Genomic DNA, 12,471 nt, shown 5'->3' with positions numbered 1-12,471 from the left:
GGTGAAAAAGTTTCCTATATTTGAAACAATGTTTCGAACTATAACCTTTAGCTATAACTTAGCCACATATATCTCAACTTTTCATCTACTCATTTGTTCCTCTTGTAGAACAACTTACACCTATGGGTTTTATCTCTTTAGGTGCTTCTACAGGAACCCAAACTACATTAGAATCATAAGGATTCTAACTCTGCCTCTGTAGCTTTTGCCAAAGATGTGCATCCACATCACTTATTGTTTCATCATAATCTATGGGATCAATCTCATGTTCCTCTAGAATGGTCTCGAAAGACTCTCCTAAATACATGAATTGGTCTGGTTGTTTAACAACCTTTCCACTACAATGAGTCATCAATGTACTAGAAATGGAAATGGTTGGTACTGGATCCATAGTATCTTGTGTATAGTGGAACTATCTTCTAGTATTCTCCAATCTATATTATTGTTTGCCTAATTACATGTCATATAGTCTTCATCAGAAATCTGGTATTTGTAGCAACAAACACCTTTTGATAATCCTGACTATAAAGTAATAATCCCTAAATCCTCTTGAATATCATATAAACCGATACATCTCTTTAGAAAAAGAGGTATTATATAGTCTTTAAGATATATCCCCAAAGAATATGGGAAGTAATGAGAAACCAATCATCGATCTCTCTATGTCTATAAAAGTTCAATATCTTCTTTCTATTACTCCATTTTGCAATGGAGTCCTTGGTGCACACAATTAGGATATCATCTCATGCTCTATATGGAAATGATTGAACCTACTAGACACACCGCCTTTATCTAACCGAAGAGCCTTGATATGTTTACTTAATAGGTTATCCAATTCTACCTTAAATTCAATGAATTTATCAAAGGCATCAGACTTCTTATCTACATATCCAAACCTAGAGTATTTATTAGTAAAATAATCAAATACCCATATTTTCCATGCACAAACACAAAAAGGTTCATACATGTGAGTATGCACTAACTCCAAACATTCCTTGGTTCCATGTCCTTTAAAAATAAAGGGGTCTTTTTGTCATTTTGCCACATATATGGGATTCGTAGATTGAAAGATCTTCTGAAATAAAAAATTCTAGACTTAATTAGTCTTTGGATCCTATTTAGATTAATATGACCTAGGCTTTGGAAGCCAAATGTTTGATTAATGTTTGGTTCTTTCTTTTAGTGAGATTTTACTATTCTCATTACTTGGAAAAATGATAATGGAGTCTCACATAAAAAATGTAATACCTCCCACTAGCTTGCACAACTAACCTTGCAACTGAAGCTAAGGTAAGTATAATCCCATCATGTGACCTTCTCACTTGTTGAAAAACCCTGTAAAGAACTACAGATAGTGGACCTAGAATCTATTCACCATAATTGGTGAAATCCACCACTATTTACTTAACAATGAGAATATGATGTGTATTTGCCTATCCTTAGGCACTTTGAGCATTCTTTTTCTAGTGTCTTAAAAGGTCACAAAGGAATCAATGCCCATGAGTTTGTTCTCTCATTCATTTTCTTGAACTTTCTTTATTTGGTGTTCTTCTTCTTCTTCTTTTTCTTTTTCTTCTTGGTAGAAGAGCCTTAAGAACCTTGACTTCCATATGAACACCCTTCCACTCTTTGAAAATCTTCTTACCCATCCCAAAGGAATTTGGTAAGATCTCTAAGATAACATGAATCCTGGTGTTTATAATAGTCTTAAGGGCAACTTGTTTAGTTGACTTCCCTTTATCACCAAATAACCCTTGCAACTTTAAAGAGAATATCATAGACAATGGCAATAGACATGTGTTACTTTTGCAACACATTATCTAAAGATCCAAGTATGAAAGACTTGGTCTTTTGACCCGTCTTATGCCATCTTTGATATGTTTCTCTTACTTTATGATAGGTTTGTTCAAAGTAAATAACAAACTCTACCAAAATCAACTTCTATGCAATTAATACTATATCTAGATTATTTTCAGTTTATAATTAGGTCTAATTTAAACAAAAGATAATAGGTGATAGGTTAAAGACATGACATCCATAATAAATATAATAATTCCATCCATTAATAAAAGGGACTGAGCATTCAAGGCAAGTTGGTAATTAATTTAGAAAAAATGTACTGCTCTCAAACTACATGTCCTTTTGCAAGGTATTCTAGTATCATAAGAATCAAGCTTACTTTAGGCAAGTCATGACTCTTATTACTAGGGTAGAGACCCTCTCTAATTGATCAACTTACCTTAAACTTTAAAAGTTATCCTAAGGCATTAATCAACATACCCTTTTTATTTAGCACTTAGCCCATACAAGTGGGAGCACTTTAGGTGATTCTACCACTTCATGTCTAAGTTAAGTGTGTAACCAAGATTGTTAACATCATTGTTACAAGTGAAGAGTTCCATCTTCAGGATTGACTACTCCCATTACAAACATATATAGTCTCGTCTATAATGGATAGTCCATATCCTTTGATTCCTTGGGTCACGCCATCTTTAGGATGATGATTCACCCAAAATCATGATGAGCTCAATCTTGGAGGCTATGGGCTTGCCTATGGCCGACTCCCACTTAATATTTTGGAATAGAGACTTTAAGATAGTTACCAAGTCAGTGCCTACTACTTTTTTAAAGATGTGGAGTGGATGTAAACATAGTTTACACCACAACCACATATAGGGGTGCCCAAGACATGCGCTAAAGAAGAAGGCTAACAAATTAGAATCTAGATCAAATGTTTAACTATTTATAGGTTACCTGAAAAGGACAAGAGGCTATTTCTTTTATAGTCCAATTGATCAAAAGGTGTTTGTTACCACAAATGCTAGATTTTTAGAAGAAGACTATATGGTGAATAAATAAATAAGAAGTGATTTAGGGTGGTCTAAGACTATTAATGAACCCATTATCATAAGAGCGATACATGATTTATTAAACCATATACCAAGTAAACCTACTGATTCTAGTACTCCACCAGAGCCTCATTGTAGTGGAAGGATTATTCAAAATGAAATAGGTTTATATTCTTGGAAGAGTCTTTCGAGACAATCCTTGAGGAGTTGAAACTAGTCCCATAAATTATGATGAAACAATGGCTAACACTGATGCTTTTTCATGGAATGAGGCTGTGAAATCTGAGATAGAGTTTATGTACTCTTATTAGGTTTGGTCTCTTTTAGAAGCAACTAAAGAGATAAAACCCATACAGTGTAAGTAGATCTATAAGAGGAAGAGAGGAGTCGATGGAAAGTTTGAAACCTTGAAAGCAAGGCTTGTTGTGAAGGGTTATAATCAAAAACTTGGTTTTGATTATAAGAAAACTTTTTTGCCAGTAGTCATGCTTAAGTCCATCAAGATACTCTTGTCAATTGCAGTTAATTTGGATTACAAAATTTGGCAAATAGATGTTAAGACTACCTTTCTTAATGAGCTTCTTGAGGAAGATAACAATATGATACAATGTTAGCCCAAGGGTTCTCCTAATCAGGTTTTGATGATAACAAACCATGGTTAAGTGGCTAATTATTTTTAATGGTAAAGAATCTCAAGTATAATTTCGGAAATTCATCCAAGGACCAAATGGATGCAAGACCGAGATTATTGGAAGTCCCTTGATCATAGGAAATGAATGTAAGATGAATGCATGGGTGCACTTAAGGTTTTCATGTCATTTCATGCATCTTTGAAAAACTCGGTTTATTCTTTAAACTTTCAAATTCATTCAAACCCGAGTTTTATCAAATGTACCTTAGGCAAAATGTTTTAAAACTGGCATATTGTGGACCCGCATTTTTCACGTGCGTCCCCACTCGATAGGCGAGACTCGCTTTTTATTTGTGAAAATTTAATTTTAAAAAAAGTTGGAGTCGCCACCTATTTTATTTTTATTTTAAAGGGAAAATAAAACAAGAAAGAAAAACCCTAAAAAGTGACTCCATAGTTTTGGAAAAAACATGTCTTTGAGAAACCCGAGTCTAGGTCCGGGGATCAGGTTACTTATTGGGAAGGTACCTCTAGGAGGTAACACCCCTCTAAGCCCTAAAGAGGTCTCTACTGACTAAGTTAAGGGAAGTGTGGCAATTAAATGGTTGATCATGGATACCTAAGTAGGCTAGGTGATTCCAAAAACATAACATATCAAACAAGATCAAATCACAATTAAGGAGAGTTAAAAATGCGTACCTGGACGGCTTCCCAAGCGCTATCATAAAACATAAGAGATTAGTTTGGAGATACATCACACAACATTTGTTTTATTCAAGCAAATCAGGCATATATCAAGACATTCAAGAATCACGTCAAATATGGATATGGTCATCAATGACATACAAGTCCATAGAGTTCTAAAAAAAATAGATGAGAAGAGAGCGTACCTGGATAGCAAGCTAGTACTCCTCTATGGGAAACAAGAGCATCTCAACAATAAATATTAAGTGAATTCAAGTATTTCATCAAGAAGAATCAAAAATCAACATATCAAGTAAACGGTATTGAAGTGAGTGTTATGAATGTCGGGCCCCCACCAAAGCCCTAATTAATTTCGCATGAGTTGATTCCATAAATTCCATGACTTGGAATTATGGAGTTTGTTCATGCTTTTTGAAAAATCAAGAAAATCGATTGAAAATCAAATAAAATAGTGAAAACGCGTGCCGGAAGGAAAATGGCAGCGAGAGTGTGTTAGAATCTGGATTTTATACCTAGAAAGGATCTAAGATGAATTTTTCAAAGCCGGGAATGTTTAGTTGAACAAGGGTTCAAAAATTCAATTTAAAACAGTAAGTTCCCAATCAAAGAAGCAAATAGAGGAGGAGGTGTGTGTAGCAAGGTTGCCATGAAGTGAAGCTGGGAAATTCTGGATAGAAGGGACCGATTCCCTGCAAAAGTGTTCAACTGTCAAATGCTTCAACTTAAAAGACATCTTGATTTGTAAGCTCAACTGGATTCTCTTCAACAGAAGTCAAATACTGAATAAAAGGTTCAGAATTTCCAATTTTCTGCATTGGGAGGTTCCCTGTATCATGCTAGTTTTCAATTGATTAAGCCTTTCAAATTTTACCTCAATCTGCCATAATATAGTTCGATTCATGTGGCCTGTGGTCAAATAAACCATTTTCTGCATACTTAAGCTTCCTGTGTGAAGACTTCATTACTTGGAGAGACATCCTGACTACTTCGAATACATGATTCAAATTCTGCTGTTTGCTGAGGAATTCCATTAGAGAGCAAGAATGTTTAGATACCGTTCTTAACTTCTGTCACGCACGGAGACTATTTTCTTTCTGTCTTAAACAATCTGTACTGAACTTGGTTTTCATCTTTAATGATGGTGTTTGATCTGTATTTCTATTAAAAGCTCTATCAATTCCATAACAGTTCCAGAATTCTGTATCAATTGGTCTCTTAGCTGGACAAACGAATAAAGTCTGTATGTGCTTCCTATTTATTCATCAAGAGCAAACTAAGGATACCCTTGATGTGATAGGCAGCTAGATCAGTTTCAATCTCCACAGGTACAGAATCCTTTTGCTGTCCTGAACCCCATTGCTTTGAGGTCAAATTCCATATCTGAAGGTAGAACTTTCTGTTCCTGCTGCAATTGAGACTACGAATTATGCAACTTCTGGGGAGTCAACTCAGTTCGAAAGAATTGCAGGTGTTCATTATGTGCAAGGGTCTGAAGTTGTTGCAATCCTTCCCACTTCCTGACAAGCTCGACAGTGTTGAAGGAATTCTTGAGAATCTGGAACATATCTGTGAGTAATCTTGGAAACAATTGGGCAATCTGTAGGCTCTTCACTTGCTCTCTTCGCTGAGTTACCCCATTCTCTGATACCTGGACCTGCCACCTCTTATTTGCTTGGAGATCATCAACAAAAGGACAATCAAGGTAAAGTGAGCCATCTGATTCGTATTCATGTTGGTCAGATGCTAACTTGCTGGTGTATTCTTTCAAGCTAAGCGAGCTTGTTGGTGTGTTCTATTGAACCGGGCGACGCTATATTTACTCTCAAATTTAGATCTTTTAACCTGAGTTCAGAATTAGTAGCGTCATTGGAAAGAGTAGAAGGCGACTCATCATCAACTGAAAATAGTAGGGAATGCAGACAGGAGGAATTCCATAGAACCTGAAGAAACCTTTCTCTAGGTTGACCCAACAAGTTGACAGGGATATCTCGAATGTGTTCCTCCTTTTAAGACATATTCTTTATGAGAAAACAGGCGTGAGCAGAAAGAGTAGATTCTCTGATCTCAACTTCATTTCCGATATCAGATATTCGATCCTCCAGTCATGGTACTGTTGTTTCAACAATTCACAAGCAAATAACAATACGCTACGACTCTTCAATTGTCGAATAACCAGTAGATTTGCCTGATTTATCAATGGTGGAATCAGGTTCCTTCTCATGGGCATCAGAAGCCAACTTGTTTTCTGCAACTGGTGGGATGAACAAAGAAGCATGCTCTCAGGTTGAGTCAGGTACAAATCCTACTGCATTTCCTTCCATAGTTTCAGAAGAAAATCTAGAATGGGACTTTTATACTTTGTCAACTGGTCCATTTTGAATGATTCCCTTCAGAACCTTGCTTTCTCTGTTCTGTCTCCTTTTCTGTTCCGACTCAAAATTTCAACTGTACGATGGTGTGATGCATTTGATTCTCATCTGAAGGAAAGAAAAGAATTTGTATGTGATTCTATTCATTTATCAAGAACAAGCTGATGGTCAATCCTGAAACCCAACCATTTTCAGATAATTCAAACTCTACTACAAGTTGATCGTTCCCTTTTTCGATTGGAAGTTATCCTCAGATACCTTTCATTTTCATGAGTAGTTTATGCACCAAAATTATCGATGACAGTGTTCAGGAAGTAAGGCTCATCATGGGAAGTCTTTCTCTTGTAAGGCTTAATTATTCTCTAGTTGCAGCTTCGTCCAGAGCATCAGTAACCCTTTTCTTGACAAAGATCACCATCCCCATTGTTACCTCTTTCACTGCATATCTCATTTAATAATTGGTGTCGTCATCTTTCTGAACAAAACCAGAAATGATGGTAGTCCAGGAAACTACATTGCAGATTGGCATTCACAAAAATTCCTTCACAGCTTGATCATTATCCCTGCACTTAGCATACAAATCAATGGTGGCAACCCCCACAAAAGAAAGTCTTCTTTTCAGTCCCAAACCAATCATCCTCTGTATTCTGGCCATATAGGAAGCCTTTCCGATTGTAAATCTCGAACAGCATCACTCATAACCTCCAGTTCTAAACTCTCGGGGTACAGCCTCTTCATTAAGCATTTGTTGTTTCCTTCCCTCACTAGAAGTTTTTTTTTTAGTGCAGATTAATGCCAACTGTATGAACACCACAACAAAATGAATCTTCATGACTTTGGAATTTGATTTTTGTTCAAATTCACCAATCTCAGCAGAAGTTTTACTGTATTCTTCAAAAATCAGATCAGCCTTAACAGTCAGTTTTCCTTGCTCAAGTAATCAAGCAAAATTGCCCCACGTGAATAGAAGATGCCACAAGTTTAGCAGTGTCATTCTTATTAGCACAACTTTCTCCAACAGCTGGTGGAGTTTGAATGTGGAAGTGAAACTAATATATCAGCCCCAAACAACTTACTACCATCTGATACACAAGGATTTCCATTATCTACTGGATAAGGAAAGTGATGTTTACTTAAAAGAACATATGAAACTGATAAATTACAATTACCACCGAGTCGTACCATATCTGGTTGCTTTGGGACATCCGGGCAATTAACATTTTTCTTCCTTGTAAACTGACAAAAGGTCTCATCCACATTTCCAATTGCTTTACTATCACAGCTATAAGATACTTGCTGCAACCCAGTTACATGCTCATCGGACATGGTATCAAGATTCAAATCAATATAGAAACTCTACCCCACTTTACTTTAATAGCCCTTAGTTAGACCTTCTTTATTCAAATTTTCACATTCTTGAACAGCATCAAGAGCATCCCTTGCTTTATTGAGTGATCTTGCAATATTTAATGATATGTCCTTTGAATGGGATTTCAATATGGAGCTTAAAAAGGTGTTGATTGCGCAGAGTGTTTCTTGAAGCTGCTGTAGCTGAATTTTCTCTCCAGTTTCTGGTGTGGGTTTGGTGCTTATGTGAACCCTTAATTCATCGAGAAGCTGCCCGTACAGCTCTTGCAAAGCTTCATAGAGATCCCTACTTTCTCCTCTTCAATTGTTTCTTCAAAAATCGCTTCATTATTCTTTTTTTTGAGTGAAATGGGAGAGAACTCTTCCATGCTTTGTCTTCTCCCTATTATATCTAAAAGCCTCAACGTGAGTGGGGGACACCTAGCAATCGCGAACCAATAAGGAGCGTACACTCTAATAATTTCCTCCAGAAGCGATTGCTCTTTTTCATGGTTTTGTTCTATAATGATTTGAACAATCCTTCCAGAAATTGAACTTCTTAAGCGCATCGTTTTACTTGGAGCTCTACTAGGATGGGATATAAGAACGGCTTCATGTATTGGCAGCCATCCTCTTTGTGGGAACAGTGAAAAGTACAAGGGATTTCTAATGTCAGCATCATAAACTCTTACAGTTTTTTCCCGGGCCAAATATTCCTCTGGAGCATGCAATATAATGTCCACTTGCTTGCATTTCAAAAACAGAAAATTCTGCTGCCATGAGAAGGAAATTGGTTATTGACAGTGGTGATTTGACCACAAGAGTCCAATCTTGAATAGGATCAGAGCGAATGTCTTTTGCAATCTCTGTCGCTTGTATGCCCAAGCAAAGCATCCTCAAATGTTGTCTTCAACTCAAAAGACTTGAGACCCCGAGCAAGCTGTTCTGCATTTAGTCCCTCATGTGCACTGCCTTGTGACTACAATGGATTGTGAAGGAGCTTCAGCTCTTATTTTTCAAAGATTTCAACAAATCTGTGATATCCAACTTTTAGTTGGAAACGGTGGTACTATTCTGATCACAAGCTAAGGTAGTTGCTACAATATTTACAGCAGCATCTTCACGGAGATTAGACTCACATAGCTGCCTGGACCTACCTGGACTGTACCAATCTGTTGAGCAGATACTAAGCCTCTCAAAGTAGAAGAACTCTTCTATGCTAGGTAATGGATCCCAATATATGAAATGAAACAGAGCCTTAAAAACTGAAGCTTCCAAGTATACAGATTCAGAATCTTCTTGCTTGTAAGTGCCTCTACGAAAGCCTCTGTCACTATTTCGTTCTCTTGAAAGCCCACATGATCTAGTAATTCTGAAGCAAAGGATAACATGGGTTCTTGCTCTGAAAAAAAGATTACATCTTTTATGACCAGTATGAAATCAGCAACAGGTAAGAACTCTACTTGATGTGTAACATAAATCACTACTTTCGAACCCAAGAGACACAGCAAATATTCTTTAAAGAAATTGGTTCCTGCGCGAGCATCCACAGCACTATAACTGTCTGATCACCAAATGAGAGAACCTCCAGATTCTTTTTCAAGGAATATGCATCAAGAACCCTTTCATACCTTTTATTAGGATTGATTGTATTAGTTGTTTTTTACTAGAAGGGTAGTTTTGTCATTATTGTAAGCTGAGCTATTTTTGAGTTGTTTTGTTCAGTTTGTTGTTCAGTTTGTTTCGGTTTTTCTTGTTCAGTTTTGTTGAGCCATTTTACTCTGTTATATAACAGAGCAGCCTTGTATTTTGGGAAAGAGGAATGAAGAGAATTCTTTTCATCTTTTCTCTCAATTCTTTCTTCAGATTTCTTTTTCTAACATGGTATCAGAGCGATCCATTTAGGGTTTCAAATCCCTAATTTCTATTTTTTTCTTCTCTTTCTCTGTTCTTTGTTCTCGATCGTGTTCATGGCGAAAGGTGGATCTGGTAATGGTAATCGCGGTGGCCAGGTGAATTCTGAGATTGTTGTTGTTGAAGATTCGAGTAGTCCCTATTTTCTTCATAATGGAGATCATCCAGGGCTCAATCTTGTTTCAAATCTTTTGACTGGAGCGAATTATCATACCTGGCGTAGAGCGATGCTGATGGCTCTCACAACGAAGAACAAAGTTGGTTTTGTGGATGGTACGATTTCTAGACCTATGTCTCATGATTTGATTTACGGTGCTTGGAATAGATGTAACAGTATGATTTCTTCATGGATCATAAATGCTGTTTCAAGAGAAATTGCAGATAGTCTTTTATATTTGGATTCTGCTTGTGATATCTGGAAAGATTTGAATGATAGATTTAATCAGGGTAATGGACCTAGAATTTTTCAAATTAAGAAGCAATTATCTGCTCTTAATCAAGGTTCATTGGATGTCAATTCATATTTCACTAAATTGAAGATTCTTTGGGATGAATTGAGGGAGTTTCAACCTGTTCCAGTATGTCATTGTGGTGGATTGAGAGTCTGGACAGATTATCAACATAGGGAGTATGTTTTACAATTTCTTATGGGTTTAAATGACTCTTATGCTCAGATTAGAGGACAAATTTTGATGATGGATCCCTTACCTGCTATTAATAAAGTGTTTTATTTGGTTATTCAAGAAGAACGTCACAGGAATGTTGGTTATTCTTATTCTGGTTCTCACAATTCTGATCCTATGACATTTGGCTCTAATTCTAATGCACCAGCAGGAAGTTCAGGTGGCTCTAAAACTAGAAGGGATAGAATTACTTGTTCTCATTGTGGTTTCCAAGGTCATACCAAAGATAAATGCTATAAACTTGTTGGGTATCCACCGGGATGGAAATTCAAAAATAAAGGCCCTAATTCAAGCTCAATGGCTAACAATTCAGAAGTCCTCGAGTCTTTGAATGCAGGTTCTTCTGAATCCACTGTTTCTTCCCTCACTACCATGCAGTGTCAACAATTGATTCAACTCTTAACCAACCAATTAAGCTCTACTTCTTCAGCTTCCACAGAGAATTCTTCAACAGGACCATCAGTGTCTAATTTTGCTGGTAATAAAGTTAAAATCCAAAATAAAGGTTGGATTATTGATAGTGGGGCCACCCATCATGTTTGCAATGACATTTCTCTATTTGATTCTTCTATTGATGTTCAAAATGTCCGAGTTACTTTACCTACTGGTATTACTGTCCCTATTGATAGAGTTGGTTCGGTCATTCTTTCGAAGGATGTCAAGCTTCTAAATGTGTTGTTTGTGCCTACTTTCAGATATAATCTACTTTCTGTGAGTGCATTTACAGACACTTTATCTCTTTCAATGGTTTTTACTCCTGATGCTTGCATTATTCAGGAACCATCTCGGGGCAAGATGATTGGGAAGGGTAGCAGGAAAGGTCAGTTATATCAGCTGGATTTTGACAGTTTTGTTGCTGATAAAGCTTTTGTTGCAGCTTCTCGGATTCCTACTTCTAATATTCTTTCTTTGTGGCATTCTAGACTTGGACATCCTTCTTTTAGTCGTTTAAAAGGTCTACAATCTGTATTGGATTTTGATTCATCCTTTGATCTTACTCCCTGCAATGTATGTCCTTTAGCTAAGCAGCGTTGTCTGCCTTACATTTCTCTTAATAAAAGATGTTCTTCCACTTTTGATCTTTTGCATCTAGATATATGGGGACCTTTTTCTGTTGGCAGTGTTGAAGGCTACAAATTTTTCTTGACTATAGTTGATGATTATAGTCGAGTAACTTGGGTTTATATGTTGAAGAATAAATCTGAAGTTCAAAAATATATTCCAGATTTCTTTGCTTTTGTAAAGAAGCAGTTTGGTAAGGAAGTTAAGGCCATAAGATCAGATAATGCTCCAGAATTATTTCTTTCCAATTTCTATCATTCTCTTGGTGTCATACACTATCGTTCTTGTGTTGAAACTCCTCAACAGAATTCTGTGGTAGAAAGGAAACACCAGCATATTCTAAATGTGGCCCGTGCTCTTCTTTTTCAGTCCAACCTTCCTGTCTGCTACTGGAGTGACTGTATACTCACTGCAGTATACTTAATCAATAGAACACCAAGTCCTTTTCTAAACAATAAGACTCCTTTTGAAATCCTACATGATAAGCTGCCTGATTATAGTCATTTGCGGGTCTTTGGTTGCTTGTGTTATGTTTCTACTTTGAAAGCTAACAGGACAAAATTCTCACCTCGAGCCAAAGCAGCCGTTTTTCTTGGTTATCCCTTTGGTTTTAAAGGGTACAAATTACTGGATATAGAGACACGTTCCATATCTATCTCTATAAATGTTATTTTTCATGAAGAGATCTTTCCTTTTTCAAAGACAAATCCCTGTTCTTCTCCTGATATTTCTTCTGATTTGTTTCATGATCGAGTTCTTCCTTGTATTGCTGCTGATAATGATCAATCTTCCTCAGTTCTTCCTCGTGTTGTTTCACAGCCACCTCTTCAAGTTGCTCCTTCTTCACGACCAACAAGAGTCTCCAAACAACCTTCATATTTGAAAGATTATCACTGCTCTTTAATCAACTC

The sequence above is a fragment of the Vitis vinifera genome, chromosome 12 (genome assembly GCF_030704535.1).
Source record: "Vitis vinifera cultivar Pinot Noir 40024 chromosome 12, ASM3070453v1".
NCBI lineage: Eukaryota > Viridiplantae > Streptophyta > Magnoliopsida > Vitales > Vitaceae > Vitis > Vitis vinifera.
Note: the sequence above shows the minus strand (reverse complement) of the source record.